The sequence below is a fragment of the Leptonychotes weddellii genome, chromosome 4, assembly GCF_054177405.1.
Source record: "Leptonychotes weddellii isolate Sample4059 chromosome 4, ASM5417740v2, whole genome shotgun sequence".
In the NCBI taxonomy this organism is placed as follows: Eukaryota; Metazoa; Chordata; class Mammalia; order Carnivora; family Phocidae; genus Leptonychotes; species Leptonychotes weddellii.
Genome location: NC_138372.1, coordinates 5,347,111 through 5,370,426, shown reverse-complemented (window position 1 = coordinate 5,370,426; position 23,316 = coordinate 5,347,111). Strand labels below are relative to the sequence as shown.

Genomic DNA, 23,316 nt, shown 5'->3' with positions numbered 1-23,316 from the left:
TTCCTCCAGCTTTCATTTTTTCTATTCCTACCTTTTCAGACACATTATTTGATTTTTTTTTATAGTCATTCAATACGGGGTAGGAAATAGTTAAAGTAATGCACTTGCTGTGAATCTTTCATCATAATGGTCCCAAATAATTAAAAAATGTCTATGAAACAAGGAGTTTCTTCGTGTGTTTTTAAAAATGGATCGTAAAATACATCCAATCAACCCATTCAGATGCCACTGGATATCGTCAAAAGAGTAATGCAAGAGGTGTGTTTTCAAATGTCTGTATTTATAGTGCCCTAGAAATGACCTCTTCAGCTTGTTAAACTTAACATGAGCTATTTCAGATGTCAAATTAAAAATATCGGAGGGGGACATAGTTTTACAAAATCCCATTAAAGGGCGCCTGGGTGGCTCAGTCAGTGAAGCCTCTGCCTTCGGCTCAGGTCATGATCCCAGAGTCCTGGGATCGAGCCCCGCGTGGGGCTCCCTGCTCAGCGGGGAGTCTGCTTCTCCCTCTACCCCTCCCCTCTGCTTGTGCTCTCTCTCTCTCACGTTCTCTCGCTCTCTCTCTTAAATAAATAAATAAATAAATAAAATCTTTTAAAAAAATAAAAAACCAAAATCCCATTAAGGAGAATATGAACAAATGTGTGGAAGCCCACAGCAGTACACCATTCTTCATAAGGATATTTTATGATTTATTTGACCTATTGATGGATGTCCAGGTTCTAGGAAGTTCTTCGCTGTCATCACCAATGATGCAACAAATATCTGCGCATTCACATGCCCTTGGGCAGAAATTTCTCCAGGCTTACACTGTAAGTGGGATTTCAGGGTGAAAGAAACGAGCATTTTTAACTTCACCTGGTATTTTCTTCTACTCCCAAAAGGGATTTGCAATCCCTCCACAGTGTCTCAGCAACCCTGATTCTCCACGTCCTCGGAGACACTCGGTCCCCTCAGACTTCTTGATCTTTGCACATCGGGTAGGTCTGGAGTGATACTGCATTGCTGGTCTTCCTCTGATTACCAGGCGTGGTGCCAGGCAGTTAGAAAGGGACCTGGCCCCATCTTAGAGGTCACTGCTGAGTGAAGGGAGGCAAGTCCAGGATAACTTCCAGGGACACCCACCCGTGTTGAGCTCCTTGTACTTTCCTGTCCCTGGTACAGAGTCCTCCCCAGGTGTATGTGGTAGAAATGATCTGGAAGCCACTCTCCTTGTATTCTGGAAAAGCCTGAACTCACTGGGGAGACAGAACTGGCTGTCCCTGATTGGGAAGAGTTCCCTGAGACTGGTCAGAGGATTGTGAGCAAATCCACTCCTCCTGGAGGCAGCTTGGGCACTGGGGCTCCAGTCTGGGGCAAGTTGCCAGGGTCCAGGAGTGGCCAGGAGCAGAGTGGGTAGAGGCAAGGGGGACTGGAGTTACAGTGCCCTCAGATGACTCTGCCTGAGCACTGTGACAGGATGGGGGAGCATCAGGAGCCCCAAGAATGAATGACATTAACTTTCCTGCTTCCCTGGCAGGATGGAGGCTTGGCGTCAAATTTGATTGAAGAGGAAGAGGGAAATGGATATTTCCGTGCACCTGCGAGTGTAGGTAAGTCACATGGTAAACCAGCAGTCTCCATGCGTTGTAAATGTGTGACTCTACGGGGGAACAGAGTTCGTGGACAGCACATGGGCACTCAACTCATTGGAGGGGGGCGTGTCCCTGAAGGGGGAGGAGGAATTGGACCAGAGGGTCAAGTTAAGGAAATTGGGCTGCTCTTCGGAGTAATAAATGAAGGGATATCAAAGAGTTGTTTTCTTTCTTTAAGGAATGTGACATGAGTAAATTTGCATTCATGAAAGATTATCCCCCCTGCAGTGAGGACAATGGATGAGAGGGCAAAGGACTGGAGTGAGCCAGGGAGACTTGGCAATGATGCAGGTGACAAAAGATGGTGGCCTGGACAATGGGAGGTGATCAGGACAGAATCCCGAGGCCTGATGGGGGGCGGGGCTGGGAAGCCAGGCCACAGGCTCCAGAGGAGGAGCCCAGGGAAGAGCAGGTGCAGCTGGGTGGGTGAGGAGATGACAGTTCTGTTGGGGCACATTCCATTCAGGAGCCTTGGACTGCAGGGACCTCACAGCATGTGAGGGACCCGGTCTGAAGCTCATGAGCAGGACCAGGCACTGACAACTTAGTTTAAGGGTCACCAGGCTGTGTGATAATAAGTAAAGCTTTGGGGGCGATGACGTCATCTCGGGAGAGTGAGAAGGAAAGGAGGTCTGGGACAAGCATGGCTGTTTACATAGTTTTAAGATATAATCAAGTTCCATTTTGCATGGGCTGCCTCTACCTTCTTTTTTTTTTTTTAAAGATTTTATTTATTTATTTGACAGATAGATTGAGAGCACAAGTAGGCAGAGTGGCAGGCAGAGGGAGAGGGAGAAGCAGGCTCTCCACTGAGCAGGGAGCCGGATGCGGGGCTCGATCCCAGGACCCCAGGATCATGACCTGAGCCGAAGGCAGCCGCTTAACCAACTGAGCCACCCAGGTGCCCCCTGCCTCTACCTTCTTATTGCCATCCCCAACACTATATTTATAGTCCTTTCCCCCAGCTTTATCTTACAGAGCATATCATATAAAAATGGCTACTCCAGCAGCTAGTACCCTCTTTCTGTTATCATGAACATCCTTACAAGTCCTAGAAAAATCGAATTGCGAGCTCCAATAGCCACATGCACTGCTGTTATAAATTCCCGGCTACCTGTTGTTTCAGTCATGAGACTCTTTGCTCATGGGTAGCTTATAAAGTTCCTAATTAAATGGGAATGAGAAAATACATTTATTATTTATTTATAAGCAAACAGCCTTTGATAATGAAGCTAGGCATCTTGATGACATGCACTGACATGATCTTTTCAAATCTGGGCTCACCAGGAATGGCTATAAAGAAATGGGATCGGGATCAACTGCTTTTACAAACACACCAGAAATTACATATTCAAAAGGTGTTTTCCTCTTCAAAGCAGGAGATTTTAGTCAAATGATTACACCCTTTGAAAGGACATGATTGAAATTCCTTTTGGGGGCAAGACTCTCCTGACTATCTGCCCCAGGGGCTCATGCATCTCTTTGGAGGAGGATGAGGGGCTTGAATTTTAGAATCAGCCAAGTTGTCATTTGGAGCCAAGTTTGATGAGTAAGAGGAAAGACTGAGCCAAGTAATATCAGATCAACAAACTTGCGGTATCCCCTCCCCCACTCGAACCTGCTCCTCCCCAATTCTCGCCCACTCATGAAGAGCATCACCCTCCACCAGCCTGAAAACTAACTTCTTTAAAGCATTTATTTATACCTTAAACCTATTTGCACCAAATTCACCCCCAGTCCAGTCAGGTTTTTCTCTAACCTACTTTCTAGAACTTTCCATCGCCTCCTTCTTGTTGCACCATCCTAAAGCAGGGGCCACCACCTTCCAGTGAGGTTCTTGACTCCACTGCCTCCATCCCGTCCACATCCCGCACACAGCCTTCTTCTTACAAGGCCTGTCCGGCCAGCCTCCTTGGCACCCTCTCCCAGCCCCCACTGCCATCATTAACAGCCAGACATGTTCCCGGGCCACTGCCAATGCTGTTCTGTCTGCCCTGGGACCCTCTTCTCCCATCCTCTGTGTACCTGGCTCCTACAGATCGATATTCGTTTCCTGGGGCTGTTGTCACGAAGGACCACAAACCGGGTGGTTCAAAACAACAGAAGGGTCTCACAATTCGGGCAATCAGAAGTCCAAAACCAAGGTGTCGGCAGCGCTGTGTTCCCTCTGAGCCCCGTAGGGGTGGATCCTTGTTTGCTTCTTCTAGCTTTTGGTGTCACCAGCAGAGTTTGGTATTCCCAGGCCTGCAGATGCATCGCTCCAGACCCTGCCTCTGTCTTCAGAGGTGTTTTCCTCTGCGTTCGTCTCTCTTCTTCTAAGGCCGCCGGTCACGTCAGATGAAGGGTCCGCCCTAGTCCGGTATCACCTCATCTTAACCAACTACATCTGCAATGACCCCATTTCCAAATAAGGTCACACTCACGGGTACTGGGGGTTAGGACTTTGACATATCTTTGGAGGAGGGTGGGACCATAATTCAACCCATAACAGCAGACTTTATGTCTCGGGTAGACCCGCCCCCTCCTCTAAGATGACTGAGCCAACCAGGGCGGTTCATCTTCAGCTCAGCCCCTGGCTGGTGTCTTTGGCCAAACTTCCCTCATCTTAGATAAACTTGTATATTCTGTTGACTTGGCGTCTGTCTCTCACTCGAGTGCTGGATCCATGTGCCCACTGTTCCTCCAGAGCCTGGGAAAGTACAGACACAGAGTAGATGCTCCAGAAACTTTTATTAATTGACCTTCAAACTGAGTTGCAGGCTGGAGGGAGTAGCAGAAGCATGATATCGGATGACATAAAGTCCCAAGACTGTAACCTACATCCATCTCCTGTCCTCTTCAGTGATTTCAAAGCTATTATTTCACACAATTCGCCTGAAGCAGCCCAGCAAGATAGGCCAGGCAAGTCTAAATATCCCTATTTTACAGAAAAGAGCACAGAAACCAAGCTTATACTGAAAGGAAATGCCACGGTTAAGACAGGACCGCAGATTGCTAGAGCTGGAGGGGAATTTCATCAGACATCGGGCCTGATCTCATTTTACGCATGAGAAAACAGGCTGGAGAAGTGACATGATTCACTTACTGCATCTTAGCTGCTTACTAGGAGAGCCAAAATTAGATTCCGAGTCCTTCCGTTTCTAATCAAATTCCAAGAAAATAACTCCAAATTCTTAGAGAATGGCAGGGTCGCTGCAGTAAATTAATGTGTGACCCCCCCCATGATGATGCAGTAGGACGACACTCATTTGGAATCTGTGGCGCCGGACTGCTCGGGTGGGAATCCGGACTCCACCCCTTCGGGGTTTGGTAAACTTGAGGGACCTCAGAAATTGATTAAAGCATCCATGATTAATGGGATGTCTATCCTGGTTGAACCTACTTTTTAAAAGAGAATGCCTGGAAATCTTTAGCCCCCAGGCACAAATCTCCACCGTTGGTGCATCACATTAACCACCTGACACAAAGTAAGCACTCAATAAATAATGGAACTCAGGTGTAGTTGACCTTGGATGTGGGGGAGGTTCTGGAGCAAGAGGGACAGTCCCGAAATTCCTCAGTTCATTCAACAGATGTAATGCCTTACCCATTCCCCACACGTCTAAGGTTTTCATAGCCCTGAAGACTTGTTTTGGGGAAATCTGGCAAAATTATAATGATAGGGTAATAAGCTCCATTATTTTCAGTTTTCAGGGAGTTAGAGTGGATCATTCCAATGAAATCACTGGCCAACACATTGCTGTGGCCAAAAGCCCATAAAACACATGAAGGATTTCAGCAAAGCTGAAAATATGTCCCCACTTTTGTCTACAACCTAGGATACCATATGCATTTTTAATTATTTTATGTCAAGAAAATATCTTGAAGAAGAACCATTGAAATAATCAGGAGAACGAGAGGCTGATATTGGGTTAGAATAAGAAGGTTAGGATCTTTTCTTTTTTCTGCCTAGAAAGAGGACAGCTGCAGGGAAAAATAGAGAATAATTTCTTGATGGATTTTGTGTTCATTAGACAAATGTATCAAATGCCTACTTGGTCCAGGCACATCTAGGTGCTGGAATTTACCAACACGCAAGACAGACCAAGCCCTGTCCTTGTGGGGTCACTGGATATTAATATACATTTGTTTTTTTCCAAATTTTGGAAAATTACATTGAAAGATGATCATATGAAGCCCGGAAGGGGTATATTTAGGACAAACAGAAGAACCCATGTGCAATGCCCAGGACTCTAGCGGTACCTGATGCATAATTGGTGATTTTATCTAACAAAAGAAGTGCTGATGTCCTTAATATCCTTATTCTATGTGACATTAAAACTCCAAGAAAACTCCAGAAAAAGTAGGCAAAGGACAGCAGGCAATTGAGAAAGAAGAGATAGAAATGACCAATTGAATTAAATGCAAATTAGAATAGATGCAAAATTAAATGCAAATTAAAACCTAACAGTGCAGAGTTGTTAGTTTTAAGAGTTGGTAGCTACTCGGGTAGAAAAGGCTAAGAGGGGCGCCTGGGTGGCTCAGTTGGTTGAGCGACTGCCTTCGGCTCAGGTCATGATCCTGGAGTCCCTGGATCGAGTCCCGCATCGGGCTCCCTGCTCGGCAGGGAGTCTGCTTCTCCCTCTGACCCTCCCCCCTCTCATGTGCTCTCTCTCATTCTCTCTCTCTCAAATAAATAAATAAAATCTTTAAAAAAAAAGAAAAAGAAAAAGAAAAGGCTAAGAGATCTTGATAAATCCACACAAGGAATGTAATGATTGATGAGTGAGAACTGGACATCGGGGGATAGGAAAACCAACACCTGAAAAATAGTTTGTTGCGAGAGGCTCCTTGCAAATCAGCTCATTTAGTTTACCCTGAGATTTCTGTTCCACAGGCTCACAAACCCATTCCTTGGGACCACCATGGGGAGGCGGAAAGATGCTGAGTTGAACTTTTGGCACGCGGCCCAGCTGGGCTTTCTTATGTAACAATCGCCTGAGCTAGTTAGTATGAGAACTTTTGAAATAAAAGCTAAGAGTGGCCAAAACAAATATGTGGCCAGATTAAAACCAACTTGGCCAATGTTTCTCTAACATTCCTGCTTTATAAACATAGAAAACAGTAATAAAATAGAAGGCTGTGTTTTTGCCACAAATCAGTCCGTGATCGCTGTTTGCCCGTGTCTGTTACATTGTCTTCACTATCAAAAACTTGAGCATTCCACAGAGTCCATTGAGAGCTTTCGAAACGCTAACCCAAACAAAACAAAAGTCAGGGATGGAGAAAGGCATGTTCGCTGTTCTCTGCGTGGGTGTCACAGAAGTTTTCTCTTTTGTAACTATTGTTGGATCTTTCAAGCAAACACCTAGAACTCTCCCCTCTCCGGAAACCAGGTATTTGTGGACCAGGTGATGTACTTGATTAGCATGCTGTGCCTTTATTCCCAGAAGAAAGGGAATGGGACAGAACACTCTGTCAAATAAACAATTGCCCAAGGTCTTGGGCAAGAGAAATTGGGACAGGAAGCAGACAGTGGACTCTTTGCCCCAGGTAACTGCCTGATAAGGTAAACACGCCGTGTACAATGAGTTCCTGTCCTCCTGTGATAAATATTTATATGCTGAACCCTGTGTTTGAAAGCACTAAACCATTTCTCAGGCTGAACATTGACCTTGGGATGCAAAACACAGGGCTAATTTTACTGGTGATGTAATTAATTTGTGTGGCTCAAAGCCGTAGTGGGAACAAGAGAAATTGTTGTTTTGGTGATTGTTTAAGAAGGATTCAGCCGGTGTGCACACCTTTCAGGGAACAGTGTCGACTCACAGTCTGGAGCTCTTCTTAGTCACACCTGGAATTCAAGGCTTTTAGGAAGATGGCGATGTGGAAGTTTATCTGCAAAAGGACTCAGGTTCTCCAGATGTTGGAAGAGGTGATGAACTCGACCCTGTGTTTAGGTTAGGCATGGCCTCGTATTATTGCTCAGAGTGCCCCGAGGACTTTATTTTTAACATATGGGTTTAGCACGGCCCCAAATTTCTGTGACCTAGATGTATTTCACGTTAACATTAATAAAATATGCAGGCGAACCATTCTTTCATGGTGAGCTGAATTAACCCCATCCCCCCAAAAAGTAAAAGGCCAATGACAAGTGAGGAAAGATATTTTCCACAAAACAGCACTGTCTTTCTAGGTGGTAGAAGCTGGAAACCAGGGTCCATCCTCCTCCCTTCCCTCTCTCTCACCCCCATGTTCTGTGTATCTAAAGCCCTTGTTGCACCCCTGAAAGATCTCAAATCCACATACTGCTCGCATCACATTTTGCCAATTTCCTGGCTTCTCCAACTTGTTCTCTGCACAGGTGTTCCCGGGCACTGACTCACCAAGACCAAGCTCAAGGTCTTTCCCCCACAGCGGGCCCTCCTGGGCTTCTGTTTCTCATTAAATAGCACCATCTCCAGTTCTACTCATGGGACCTGGGACTACTTCTTGGGTCCCCCCTCACCCTCCCCTGACCCACGCTTTACCAGGCCGTGTGGATTGTCCTTCTGGAACGCCTTGGAGCCATCCACCCATATCACAGGCTATTCACTGCCTCCAGCCTTTCTCAGGACACCTTCACCTCCCACGTGGACCACAGAAAGGGCCTCCCATGACCTCTGGGGTCCACTCAGCAGCCCTGGCTTCATCGTCCCCAGAGAAGCCAGAGGGACCTTTCTCAACCACAGACGTGATTTTCAATCACTTCCAGGCTGAAAACCATTTTTGACTTCCCTCCACCCTGAGGATGAAGATAAAGATCCCCATTCCACTTTCAGGGGCCGAGCCACTAACCCCCGGCCGCCCTCAAGGTGGCTACTCAGAGCTCTAGCCACACCAACGCCCAACACAGAGCCCAGTCAGCTCTCCACACTTTCCCCCCACCTTTAGTTCACTTCTAAAAACTCATCAGCTTCTGAGATTAGCTTACTTACTAGCCTGCATGTCACAGGTGCCCGGTGAATATCTGTGGGATAGATGAACGGGTGAAAGAGCCAATCAAGGAAACTTCCGGGTGATGGGTGGTGAACTCATCCAAGAAAATGGCAGAGCTTAAAGAACCACGAGCTATGCACCTAGACCTTGGATGGCTGTCTTATAGCTGTGGACAAAGAGTCTAGAAAGGCAAAGAAAATCATTGCCGGCCGCCTGTCTGACTGCCTCACCTTAATCTGGACCTCTAGTCTCTGCGCCCACCCCCACTTCCCTTCACTTGTCATCCTTCACCTTCCAGCTGAAAGCACATTCCCTCCTGTGTTTGGACACACCCAGCTCCTTTGGGCCGCAGGGCCTTGCACGTGCTAACATCTCTCCAGCCCCCGCCCCTCCCGCCACAGCTGCTCATTTCCTGCTCACTCCTCCTTCCAATTGCAGCTCCAGTGTCACTTCTTGAGAACCTTCCCGAGCCATGGACTAGATCAGATCCCCTCACGGCACACAGGCCCTTGCCTCTACATGGCTTATCCCATTTCATAATCACGTATTCGGGTAATTCTGCCATGATGGCTTCTCTTCCTGCCCCATGAAAGCCGGGATTGTGGGGTTTTCCTCGCCCCGTCATGCAGGCCAACCTCTGACACGGCAGCTTGTCTAAAGAGGTGCCCAATGACTATTTGGTGATTTTTATGTAGCAAAAGAAGTGTTGATACTCTTACATCCTTTATATATGTGATCCTAAAACTCTAAGAGAGCAGGTGGGCAAAGGATTTAGCAGGCAATTCAAAAAGGAGAGATACAGGAGTGCCTGGGTGGCTCAGTCAGTTGAGCATCCGACTCTTGGTTTCGGCTCAGGTCATGATCTCAGGGTAGTGAGATCGAGCTCTGCATCGGACTCCACACTGAGTGTGGAGCCTCCTTAAGATACTCTCTCTCCCTCTTCCCTCTGCTCCTCCCCTGCTTGTGCTTTCTCTGTCTCTCAAAAACTAAAACAAACAAACGAACAAAAAACCGTGCTGGAAAAACTGGACATCCACATGCAAAAGAGCAAAGTTGAACCTCAACCTAACATGATATGAAAAGTTAACTCAAAATGGATCAAAGACCTAAAACACAAGAGCTAAAACTATAAATCTCTTAGAAGAAAAACAAGAGAAAAGGTTCACGACACTGGGTTTTGCAATGACTTCTTGGATATGACGCTAAAAACACAGGGAACGAGAGAAAAATAGAAAAAAAAATTAGACTTCACCAAAATGAAGAACTTTAGTACATTAAAGAACACTATCAACAGAGTAAAAAGGCAACCCACAGAATGGGAGAGAAGATCTGCTAATCGTACCTCTGATAAGGGATTAATATCCAGCATATATACAGAGCTCCTAAGACTCAAGAACAAAAAAACAAACTACCCAACTTGGAAACAGGTCAAGGACTTGAATAGGCATTTCTGCCAAGAAGATAATCAAGTGGACAAGAAGCACATGAAAAGATGCTCAACGTCACTAATCACTGGGGAAATGCAAATCAAAACCACAGTGAGATACTACCTCACACTCAACTTACACTTCACACTGCTTCACTACTTTAGGATGGCTATTATAAAAATAATGAAAAAATACGGAGAAACTAGAAGCCTCGTGCACTGCTGGTGGGGATGGAAAATAGTGAAGCTGCTGTGGAAAACAGTATGGTGGTTCTTCAAAAAATTGGAAATAGAATTACCGTGGGATCCAGGGGTTTCACCTCTGGGTGAAAAAGAATTGAATCAAATTGAAGTCAGGGATACAAAGAGATCTTTGTACACCCAAGTTCATTGCAGTGCTATTCACAGTAGTGGAAACAACCCAAGTGTCCAACTGCACATGAATGAGCAAAGAAAATGTGCATCCGTTCAACGGATGCTAAGGATTCGGGTGTGTCCCCTCAAAAGTCCTATGTTGAAGCCCTAACCCCAAGTGGGATGGTATTTGGAGGTGGGGCCTTTGGGAGGTGATTAGGTTTAGATGAGGTCATGAAGGTGGGGCCCCTTGATGGGATCAATGTCCTTGTAAGGCCAGACTCCAGACCGCTTGCTCTCCCTCTCTCTGTCCCCACCAATGAGGGCATAGACAGAAGGTGGCCTCTAGAAGCCAGAAGAGCATTCTCACTAGAAATCAACCATGCTGCAATCTTGATTTTGGACTTTTAACTTCCAGAACTGTGAGAAAATCCATTCCTGTTGTTTGTCCCCCAGTCTCTGGTGTCTCATTAAGGCAGCCCGAGCTAAGACAATGGAATATTATTCTGCCTTCGAAAGAAATTCGGATACACACTTCAACGAGGATGAACCTTGAGTGCATTCTGCTCAGTGAGATGAGTCCGTCACAGAAGGACATCTACTGCATGATTGTGCCTACATGGGATACCTTGAACAGTCAAAGTCAGAGACAGATGAAGTAGAAGAATGGCAGGCGGGGGCTGGTGGAGGAGGGCGTGGAGGGAGGATGGGGAGTAAGTGTCTCATGAGGACAGAGTTTCAGTTGTGCAAGATAACAACAGCTCTGGGGATGGACGGTGGTGATGGGCGCACCACGGTGTAAGTGTGCTTGATGCCGTGCAGCTGCACACTTACAAATGATAAACTTTGTTGTGTCTAATTTACTACAATTAAAAAATTTTTTTAGTGGGGTGCCTGGGTGGCTCAGTCGCTGAGCGTCTGCCTTCGGCTCAGGTCATGGTCCCAGGGTCCTGGGATCGAGCCCCACATTGAGCTCCTTGCTCCGCGGGAGGCCTGCTTCTCCCTCTCCCACTCCCCCTGCTTGTGTTCCCTCTCTCACTATCTCTCTCTCTGTCAAATAAATAAATAAAAAATCTTAAAAAAAAAATTTTTTTTAGTTATTTTTTCCCACAATTAAAAAAAATAATCTTTTCAAAGGTCATAGTAGCTCACACAACATAATACTTACTGTTCAGGTGCTGTATTTGTTTCAGTGACTGGTTCTCAGAACAGCCCTAGAAGATGAATAATATTCTTCCCATTCGTCCCATCAGAAAACTGAGGCACTGGCCCAAGGTCGGCAACTGGCAGTGCATGGGCGGGATCCAGCCTGCAGACTGGATGTGTAGGTAGAGTTTTACTGGAATGCAGCCATGCCCATTCATGACCTATCATCTTGGCTGCTTTCACGATACACCCTCAGACTAGAGTGGTTGCAGCAGAGACCACGGCAGCCCCCAAAGCTTCCAGCTCAGGACAGCTTCACCCACTGTTTGCAGGGCCCAATGCAAAATGAAAATTCGAGGCCCCTTGTTTATAAACTGTTAAGACTTTCAAAGCTTTCAAAGCAGAGGCAGCAGAGCATTAAACCAAACGCGGGCCCTTCTAAGCCGGCAGCCCTCTGTGATTGTCCAGCATGGTGCCCATGAAGGCAATCCTCATCTGGCCCTTTACAGAAAAAGCTGAACAACACCTGCACTAGAAAATCTGGTAACCCACCCTGAAGTCATGTGGGGTGAGGTGAAGAACTAGGGTTTGAAGCGATGCAGGGGTCCAGGATCTGTGCTCCTGACCTCTCTGCTTCTCTTAGGGGCTCACTCCAGAGCACCGGTGCGCTCCAGGAGACTCCCGAGTTTGAGCACAAGGTGTCCACAGAGCCCGGAGACCACCTGGATGAGGCAGCTCTAACCAGTTCCCGGGACAAGGCCCGAATCCACGCCCTGCTCTCCCCCTCCACCACGACCACGGTTGACTCACCTGGATACCTGTGCAGCCTCCTCCCCGTCTCCTGGTCACCTCCCCTCCAGCCCTCTTCCCTCCACCACCCATTCTGCTCACCTGTCACTTCCTCCCTTAGAACCCCCTGTGGCGTCCTGTCCAGTATCTGTCCCAAACAAGCCTCCCTCCCTGGCCTCAGCCCCCTGGCCTGGCTTCTCCTTCCAGTGCGAGTATAGGGTCTCACGGCAGCTCCCGTGTCTTCCAGGTGTCAGCTCAAATGTCCTCTCCTCAGAGGAGCCTTCCCGAGCCCCCTCGGCCCCTGTCACAGCAGCTAAAAGCTATCCTGTGGACTCGCTTGCTCACCGCCCATCTCCCTACTTTCCCGCAAGAGGGTAGCTCCAGGGCCCATGCCTGCCTGGTATATAGCAGGTGCTCAGTAATGCTTGTTGGCTGAATCAATGAAGTATCAGAGTGATCTTCTAACTGGGAGAGTTCATCGTCTTAAATGCAAAAAGTTATCCATCCGCCTTGATGTGTTAACTCCCCAGGGGCCTGAAGCCAATGACCTTAGGCAAGTCAGTTGACCTTCCTGAGCCTTGGTTTCTTCTTCTGCAAAATTAAAAGTTGGACTAGAGGGCACGTGAAGCTCTTTCCCAATTCAGACATCCTACAACTATGTCAGAATATCACTACTCACTGCCAACACCTCTGTTCCCATTTCCCGCTCTTCCCACTGGGGAAGGAAGAGAAAAGGATATATTTATGGTGTCTAAGGAAAGAGATGAAGCTTCCAACCCTACAAAGAAGAGATGTTATTTTCTCATTTTAAAGTGTTCTGCCTTCGGCGTTCATGTTTTAATGCTGTAGCTTTTTAATGTTTTGGAACATCAAGTACAAGCCTTGACCTATTCCTAGGGTCCTAACAGGGCTTCCGTGCCTAAGACTGAAGGCAACAAATACGCTGTCAGCTTGAGGCTGGTGCTGAAGTCACTTGAAAGTCCTACCCACGTGGAATGCTGAAGAGTGAACGTACAAAGATTCCTTTTAGTGACTTCAGTCTAGACTCCGAATATCTGAAAGCCTGCGCACAATCATTAACTTTTATTAGGGACGTATCGGGCTTTACGGCAGAAATAATGTAATTATTTGCCAGTTCCCCATCAGTAGAGGCAGGAGGACCTATGTGGAGAGCTGCTAGATTTTGGACAGAGATTTTCCTCAGGCATTTTCCAGTTATTACACCCAGGGAAAGGCCATAAAATTGATATCCGGCACCAAATCACTTTTACAGCTGGAAACAACCAAAGCTACTGTATTTTCATTCTAGGACTACAGCTCTCGATCATGAAACATCTCAGCATCCCACTTGCTACCCGTATTTTTATTTTGTTTTATTTTATTTATTTATTTTTGGTGGCAATGACAGCCACCAGAGTTAGGATTTTATTTTCTCTACCTTTGGTTGTAGAGGAGTGTTTTTGTGCACTTTGACTAATAGGACCTTCCCCTTCCTGGCTCCCTTTATCAGATTGCCTGCGACATTGCGATCCTTTTCCTCTCTCCAACTTCCAAATCTGTGTGATGTGTCTCAGGAGAGGCAGAAGTTAGTCACCAACACCCACTTTTACAAATAGGCTGTCCCCAACTTCTCTAAAGAGCTAACCACGCTTGGGAATCCGTGTTAGTGAGGACCCCGGTAAGTGGCTCACTGCTGCTGCAGTGAATAGTCACAGGATGAATATAGGGTCATTGAAAATTTTTCTTTTTGGAAAATGGAAACTTTCATTTTTCACAGCTTTGTTGAGATACAACTCACATGCCATACAGTTCACCCACTTCAAGTGCACACCTCTGTGGCTTTTCGTGTATTCACAGACTTGTGCAGTCATCACTGTGGTCAATTTTAGAACGTTTTCATCACCCGAAGAGAACCCTGCACCAATTAGCCATCATGCCCTCTAGTCCTGTCTTCCTGCTAGCCCCTGGCAACCACGAATCTGCCTTCTGTCTCCATGGATTTGCTTATTCTACACATTTCATGTAAATGGAATCCTACAATATGTGGTCCTTTGTGTCTGGCTTCTTTCAGTTTGCCTACTGTTTTTAAGGTGCATCCCCATTGTGGCAGGTGTCAGTACTGCATTCCTTTTATTTCCAAATCATAGTCCATGGTGTGGATGTACCACTTTATCCATTTATGGATTGATGAGTTATTGGAATTTTAATGCTGGAAGGGACGTGGCAGGTCTTCCAATGCAACCCTCAATTTTACAAAGGAGAAAGGAAGCACAGAGAGGGGAGGTGACTTGTCCAAAGTGACACAAACAGATTGGGAGACCTGACACTAGAGCTTTGGTTTTGTAAATCATGAAATATTTCATGCATACTGAAAAGTATAGAAAAAAAAAAATGTAGTGAATTTCCGGTTCACAGCCTTCACCCATTTCCCTTTTGGGTTTCCTTTTATTTAATTACTTATAGGAGTTCTCGGTAAATCCTAAATGTGAATCATTTGTTGTTTATAAACTGTACCTATCTTTTCCCAGTCTGTGGCTTGTATTGTCCTTTTGTTTCTGCTGTTGCTGATGTTTGGTGAACAGAAGTTTCTAATTTTAATGAATTATCTGTCCTGTTATTTGTGGTTTGTACTTTCTGAGTCTTGGTTAGGAAATCTTTTGTTAGTATTCTCCTAACTTTCCCTCCCATTTTTTTTTCAAATTTTGCTTTTCACATTTAATTTAGTGGAATGTACTTTTGTGTTTGGTATGAAGTAAATTAATTAATTGTTTTCTAGATGCACAATCTGATCTTTGGCACCAATTATTGATCACTCCAGTCTTGTATCACTAACCTGTTGTAGGGGAGGAAAAATATCTTTTTCCTTCTACCCTTCTAGGTTCTTGATGGAGGCTCTGTGGCAAAGATAGATTAACAAAAAGTGTACAAATTTACTTAATATAAGTTGTACATGACCCAGGAGTCTTCACAAGGAAATGAAGACCTGAAGAATAGTTAAATCTGAGTGTTTTTATACTGGGTTTGATGAAGAGTGGAAAGTCATGGGATAGGACAACTGTGTATGATCCAAAAGGAGTAAACTGGGGGAAACTTAGCAAGGTCTATTCATTCAGATTTCTCTTGGCACCCCTCATCTTTGAAGATAAGGATGCTCCTTTTCTCTGGGTACAGAAAGGGCATCTGTCCTGTGAGGGTCTATGATCTACTTCAGGGGAACGTCAAAGAGTCCTTCACGCAGCTGCCATTGCTCAAATTCCTTCCATTTAGATTACTTAATATGCCAAGTTGCCATATTTGGGGGGAACACGTCTCAAACCCTGTCATGACAGTGTCACCTCTACCACATAAATAATACCCATATATCTGCAGGTTTAATTTTGGGCTCAGTTCCTTTAGTCTGTTTGTCTGCCTCTATGCCAATACCACATGTCTCAATTCCTGTAAGCTTATAATAAGTCCCAATATTTAGAGAGGCAAGGCCCACAACTTCTCACCTTCCCTTCTTTCTTCAAAATAGCCTTAACTATTTGTCTTAACTTGTTTGCTTTTCCCTCTAAACTCCAAGATAAGCTTGTCAATTCCTCAAATTTCCCTTTGGGGCTTTGATTGGTATTATCGAATTGATATATTAATATGGAGTGTGCTAACATCTTTATGAGATATTGAATATCCCTATCCACGAAGATGGTATATAGCTCTACTTTTTAATATGTTTCAATACCTACATTTTAAACAATTTTATAAATTGCATGTTTTATAATTGTAGTTCTACAATTTTCTTTACAGAAATAGTACATATATTTTGTTATATTTGTTCCTTGGTTATACAATTTTTCTTCCTCTTATAAATGGTAGTTTAAAAATTGTACTGTTGCCAATATATAAGAATACACTTGAGTTTTAAGTACTAACCTGAAATTCAACAGCCATGATAAACTCTCAGTTCCAAAAAATGTATTAGGTTCAAACATTCTCTTGAATTTTATGCGGTTGATCACATTATCTGTGACCTATGATTATTTTTTCTTTTCTGTCTTACACCTTTTATTGATTTTTCTGTTCTTAAATGCACAGGTTAGGACATGAATCCTTCATATGGTTAAATGGAAGTACAGACAGTGGGCACTGCTGTCTCATGCCTGACATTAAAGGAAGGTTTCTCATTTAATCTCTTTTTTTTAAGATTTTATTTATGGGGCACCTGGGTGGCTCAGTTGTTAAGCATCTGCCTTCAGTTCAGGTCATGATCCCAGGGTCCTGGGATGGAGCCCTTCATTGGGCTCCTTGCTCAGCAGGAAGCCTGCTTCTCCCTCTCCCACTCCCCCTGCTTGTGTTCCCTCTCTCACTGTGTCTCTCTCTGTCAAAAAATAAATTTATTTGAGAGAGAGAATGAGTGGTGGGAAGGGGCAAAGAGAGAGAGAGAAACAGATTCCCTGCTGAGCAGGAAGCCCAACACAGGGCTCGATTCCAGGATCCGGAGATCGTGACCTGAGCCGAGGGCAGACGCTTAACCAACTGAGCCACCCAGGCGCTCCCTCATTTAATCTTTAAGTGTGACTTTGCTGTAGGTTTTTGGCAAATGTCCTCTATCCATTATGGAAGATCCCTTCTATTTCTAAGGAGTTATGAATCTTTACTCTGGTTTTAAGAACAGTTTTTATTAATTAATATTTTCATTATAGAAGTAAGATATGCTCATAGAAAGAGAAATCAAATAGGAAAGTAGAAACACACCTTCCCAGCCCCAGCCCTTCTCTTCAGACAAAACCACTGTTAATATTACTTCTTTCCTTCCAAAAATTCTCAATGCGCATATTAACACATATTTATATGCCCTGTTTTTCCACACGAAGAGATCACACTGTACTCCTGTTCTGTAATTGGATTTTTTCAAATAAAGCATCTTGGACATGACTCTATGTTAGCACACATAGTTCTATGTCATTCTTTTTAATGGCTGCAACATATTCCACTGTATGGATGCCCATGGTTGTTTAACCAATTCCCTAAAAATGTACTTTTAGGCTGTTTCCTTATTTGTTTATTAGTCTGTTTGCTGGCTGTTACACATAATGCCTTAATGAACAAATCTTTGTACATTTGTACAGGTACATCAGCAGGATCAACAGGAAGAGTTCCATATTATCTAACCCCCAAACCCCTTTCCCTGAATTACCCTGCTCTTCACTAAAGGAGACTCAGGAAGACTGTACTTGCTTCAGTCAAGACCCTCCAAAACAAGTGGGTCTTTGCATCTCCTTCTCTTCCTGACAAGAATTCAGGCCAGGGACACAGAGGGCAGACAGCCTGCCTTCTGGAGCTGTTCCTGTGGACCCATGGGTTCCTCTTGGCCTGTCTCAGTCACTGCAGACTTTGGACCCAATTGTTTATCTAAACTCACAGTGTCTCCTGCTCCTTCCTCGTCTGTGTCCTGCCTACTTGGGTGCCTGGTACCTGTGAGCTCCTCCCCACTTTCAAGAACACCCTGGGTCTTGGACTTGGCTCCATGGTCTCTGCTTGCTCTTCTTGACGCTGACTCATGCTCTACGTCTCCTGTCTCTGTGACATTCGTTTTGTCCTTCTTGTAAAAACTGACTCCCACTCCCACCCCTTGCCTGATCTTGGTCCTGTGTGCCTTTGAAGGGGATCAGAATATGCCATCTTAAAATATGCTACTTTGGCAGAAGGATAATTTTGGACTGAAGGCAATTGAGAAAAAGTGACCACAGTAAGGACTCTCTGCTCTCCAGCTATCTGCCTGAAGGCAGGGCATACGCTCCCCTAGTGAAGGTGTCCTAGGCTTCTCTTGTACCAGGACGGGGAGAGCAACTCTATTATCAGAGATGGAGATGGTACTGAGGCAACTCTGCATAAGCAAACCTTACGAAGTAATCCTGTCTGCCATTGGTTCGCCCATATTTTTACCTTCCCACAATTTGCTGCCCCCTAGAAGCCCCCTCTTCTTTGTCTTGGCTCTTTTCCACAATATAATGCCTTTTGTTAAAATGGTGCATAAGCCCCCAAGTCTAACTACTTCTTTGGGTTTTCACTTTTCTGTGAAACCCCCGTGTACATAAAATTAAAAATAAAATGTGTATGCTTTTTCTATTAATCTGTCTTTTGTCAGTTTAATTTGCACCCCCCAGCAACGAACCTAAGAGGGTTGAGGAAGTTTTCCTCCCCTACGCGGTCCATGCTCCATTCTCAGCCACAACCCTGTGCTGACCAAGGAGTCACTTGATTGAGCACACTCTCTCACGTACTCTCTACCCTCCAGCCAGGTGATCTTTTAAGATGAACACCATATCACATTACTTTCTCTTTTAAGATCTTTTTATGGCATCTTAATGCACTTAGAGAAAACACAACCACCACTTAGTGACCTGCCTTTCGCTCCCCCCAGCAACTCCTGTGACCACAATGGACCACAAGCTGCCCCTTCCTCAGTTCTGGCCCTTTCTTGCTTCAGGGCTTTGGATGTGCAGCTCTGTCTGCTGGACCCATCCTCCACCATCTCTGCAAGGCTCAGCGTGCTCCCCATTAAAAGTAGGTATTATTCTTTATCATGGCAGTTCCTGTCTTCCTCCTCTGCCAGTTCACCATGTTTCCCCCACCAGACTGCAACTGATTTTCCTTAGAGGAATTACCTGTTCCCCATAATATGGTGTCAACCCACATGCCCCACCTTCCCAAAGGATGTGGCAAAAGCCCAGCCAATCAGCCTCTCCTCTCTGGAATTTGACCCCTGACAGTCTGGCATTTGAATTTTCAACAACAACAAAACAGTTGGAGCAGATTTATTTCAAAGGTGGCGCCCTGAGGGAATGCCCCTTAGCTGCTGTTCTTTTGACAATCTGTCCCCCTGCCTGCCCCCCCACCCCCTCTCCCCTCATTCCTGCCCATCCCCCTCCTTTCTTTACACCCCCCTCCTTTTCCTTCTGTTCTAAGAGTTTTCCCTTCTCTCCCCTAGCCTCCCCTCCTCATCAATCTAGCTGCCTGAATTTCTGTTCTTGGCACTCAAAGAACCTGCTGACACTCTGTACCACTTCCCTCCCCCCGTCTGGACCCCCTCCTCCCCCTCCATTTATCCAGAGCCCTTTATAAATATTTGATGAAGGAATGAACAAAGACTAATAATGAACGTGTGGCACTTTTCAAGGGGGTAAGACGCACTGAAAGGAACGGGAGTGAGGCCTTTCAAGAAAAGCACAAACAGCATAACTATTAATTGCATCATATACTTTTGGCTTTGTTTATGCTGCTTCCTTGGGCATAGACACGTGGTTTCTAGGAGCCGGCTGGGAGGGCTGAATAAAGCTCTGTACCATAAATTCCTCTGCACTGAAACATTCCATCTAACCACCCTCACCACTGGGTGATAGCAGCGGTAAAAATATGGGATTTTTCTTTTATTTATTCCGATAAAAGGGAACTTTTACTTGATGAGGGCCACTTTCTCATAATTTTCTAAATGCTGGAGACTGTCTGTTTCACCTCTTGACCTCATGTGTTGTTAAACTGATTCTTTTCTCTTTCCCCCAGTGATATGTTGCTGCATTCCAGTGACCAACAGGAAGATGTGGAAATGAGTGCTGACCTGCACCTGCTGGGCAGGAGGGAAACAGACACATCCACAAGGAACTGAAAGTGTCCATCCCCAGACTCCGTGAGGGCCACCAACTCCCAGTGCCCAGCATGCTGCAAAAGCTCAATAAATATATGTTCGATGGCTGGATCTAGTTACTGGTGTTTTTGTTAAAAGGCTAACATTGCAATAAAGCAACTTCTTTTTTCCCCCTTGTTTCAGACATAAACTAGAGTGATGGAATTCGGAGTTGGAAGATCATCTCCTCCAAGTGTCCATCTAAAGATGAATTCCCTCTAGATCCTTTTGGCATTTCTGTGCAGCTCTGGATTTGGGCAATTTTCCCTTACATGAAACCAAAGACCATGTTGCAAGTGTAGACAAAACCAGTCTACACTTTAACATGTGGTCAGTCCTCAACTATTTGGAGGCATTCCATCCTTTTCTCTGGGACCAGCCCCCCAAGGTCTCAGACTAAAAGAACCTTAGCCCCCCTCCCTTGCCCAACTCACTATTTCAACTACACTCCAGCCCCTTTACCAAAGACCCCCTTCCGTCTATTCTCCAAAACTGGGGTCTCCAGCGCTAAGTCCTGGCCCTTCTTCCACCATCACTGTAAAGGTTCTCCCATCTCACTCATGCCCAAGACTTTAAACATCTTCAGTCACCTAATGTTTTCCAGATTTACACGTATGGCCCTGACACCTGGTCCCCACGCCAGACCCACATCTTCAGTCAGCTCTTTGGCCCCTCCCTTGGATGTCACACCACCTCACACTCTACCTGCTCCCACCTGGACCCTCTCTCAGTGAGCAGCAACCCCTTCACCAGCTGCTCAGACACAAACCTGGGAGTCCCGATGCTTTCTTCCTTTTCCCTCCTCTCCTCAATCCCAATTAATCACCAAGTCTTATTGCTTGTTTCTCCACGGCTTCTCAAATCCCTCCTACTCTCTGCCTCCCCTGCCATCACTCTAGTGCAAGAATTTCTCACCTGAGCGGTTATAGGAACCTCCCCTCACTCCTTTCAAAAAACTCGTTGATGACTTCCCATGGGACCTAGAATAAAATAAAAATATGAGCCACCCTCCCTGACTCTTCACCTTAATTCTCTGAGTCTCTACTCTGTGATCACAACTGTCCACCACTCTGGCCTTATTTTGGCTCTTTGGGAAAACCAATCTCTTTCTACCGTAGGGCCTTTGCATAGGCTGTCTGGGTCCCCTCCTCCCAGGCCTCCTGCTTCCCTGAGCCCCTTGGTGTTTTCTTATAACACCTAGACCAATTTGTCGTTTAACAAGAAATGTATATATATATATACATATATATACACACATATATATATGAATACTTACTTATACATATTTTTGCTGTATGCCTGTCCCCACAACTAGATTCTAAATTCCATGCAGGCAGGAATCTGGTCAGTTATCTTTCTCCCATGTCATTCCCAGCACCTAGGAAAGCTCTTGGCACATATTAGGTGTTTGATAAATATTTGCTGAGTGAACACGCTGATGATTCAAGTACACATTTCCTGCCAGTCTCTCCCCGGTGGCCCATGGGACTAAGCAGCCCTAACTACTCAAAACCCACCTCATTATCTCTCTCCCCAATCTGTTTCACCTTGTGTAACCTGGCCCCATGACCCTGGGGGCCACCATCACCCCCATATCCAGAGTCAAGCCAAGTCTTGTCCATTCTACATTCTTAATTACTCGTATTTCTGTGCCAAACTTTTTAAAAAGATTTTATTTATTTATTTGAGAGAGAGAGAGAGCACAAGTGGGGAGGAGGAGGCAGAGGAAGAGGGAGGGAGAAGCAGACTCCCCGCCGAGCCGGGAGCCAGATGTGGGGCTCGATCCCAGCACCCTGGGATCATGGCCTGAGCTGAAGGCAGACGCTTAACCGACTGAGCCACCCAGGCGCCCCTCTGTGCCAAACTTTCTGCCCTTACCACTCTGAAGGTTTTTTTCAACCCACAGACCTCACACCTGGTTTCCTTTGTAGCTTCTGATCCTGGGAAGCCCTCCTTCCAGCAATGCTGTCTGCACCCCATCAACAAAGCACCATTCCTAACTTCCCTATGAAAATATCGCTCCTTTCTTTGTCCCTGGTTGGGGAGACATCTCTCTGTCCCACTCACCCCCTCTCCAAGAGAGGGTCAGCTTCCCCTACCAGTGGGTTTGTGAAGAAGGGATTGAGCCCCTTCCCCCACCAGCCATGCCCTGCTCCTTGGTGCCTGCAGCTTTCTAACTTAGGGATGAATTGGCAGGTCCACCTGGCTAGGAAACCAGCAAGGCCACGTCATGTTCTGGGATATCCTCTTTGTTCAGGAATAAAGATGATGCTTTGATTTCCACCTGCTGACTCCTGTCCCAAGGGGACCATCCTAGTGCCTACCCCTGGAACAGCGAACCTTAAACGTAAGTTAAAAGGTATGAAGCACTTAGAAGAGCGTCTGGCATAGAGGTTCTTCAGAAATATCAGGTAAGGTAAACTTGATGGGGAAGGGGATTATTACCAGCCCTGGTAAACCTCAGCAGTCCTGCCAAGCCCCGACTCCAGGGACTCACACATTCAGCCAGGGGAGGTGTTCATCCAAAGTAAAGCTGTGCACTCAAATGGGAGGGAAAGAACAGCAGTTCATGAGCAAGCCCCAAACCATACCATGATCCCTCAAACCAGAGTGGTGCTGCGGAGAACTGGCGCCCAGTCTCTGCGGGGGCTGCTTTCATTTCCTGCAGCCTGCAACCCACTTACTCTGCACTGAGGGCCAACGCTCGCTGGGGCGGTGACTCAAAGCCTTGTCATCTTCCGATTAGTTTCTTCTTCTTCCCCCTCCTTCTCCCGCTCCGCCTCCTCCCCTTCCTCCCTCCTTCTCTCTCCCTCCTCCCCCTCCTCCTCTTCTTGTACTTTCCCCTCCTTGTCCTCTTTCTCCCCACTCCTCCCAACCAAATCCCAGACCTGCCAGGTCTACCTCTGCAGGATTCCTAAACCGTCTCCTCCCCACATTGCTCCTGCCCGCTTGCTTCTCTGGAGGATTTATTCCCAATTCCCAGCTGTATGGCTCCCAACCATCCCTCCCCCACTCTGCAGCCAGAGGCTTCCTTGCTCTTGTCATCCCCAACTTGGAAACCCCTTGACAGCTCCCACTGCTCACAGAATAAAGTCCAGACATGTCCCTCATCCGCTCCTTTTTCAGCTTCTGGTCTTCTCAGCCTCCCCCGAGGCCCACCAAGCCCCGGGGAGTGGGAGGGGGGTGGGGGGGCGGGGCAGACACATGAGCCCTCTTCCCATTCCTCCACAGGCTGTGCGGTCTGCAGACTTCTCCTGTCCTATTAACCTTTCAAAGGTAGCACACCCATCCAGATTCTTACCTCGAAATGGCAAAACTGACTGGCTAATTTAGACAGAAAGACAATT

General features: G+C 46.1%; 1 long non-coding RNA gene across 2 annotated transcripts in view; it reads right to left on the bottom strand.

The window, feature by feature from the left end:
- The window catches only part of LOC145721178 (uncharacterized), a 29,415-nt gene extending 8,463 nt beyond the window's left edge, over window positions 1–20,952 (bottom strand). The window contains exons 1-2 of one of the 2 annotated variants that reach the window (XR_014144676.1): window positions 20,885–20,952; window positions 11,540–11,687 (exon numbers count right to left, since the gene is read on the bottom strand). This is a non-coding gene — a long non-coding RNA (uncharacterized LOC145721178). Of the gene's footprint in view, window positions 1–3,659; window positions 4,783–11,539; window positions 11,688–20,884 lie in introns of those variants that run through there. The other variant, XR_014144675.1, reaches the window with a different exon arrangement.
- Between the last annotated feature and the right edge of the window lie 2,364 nt (window positions 20,953–23,316).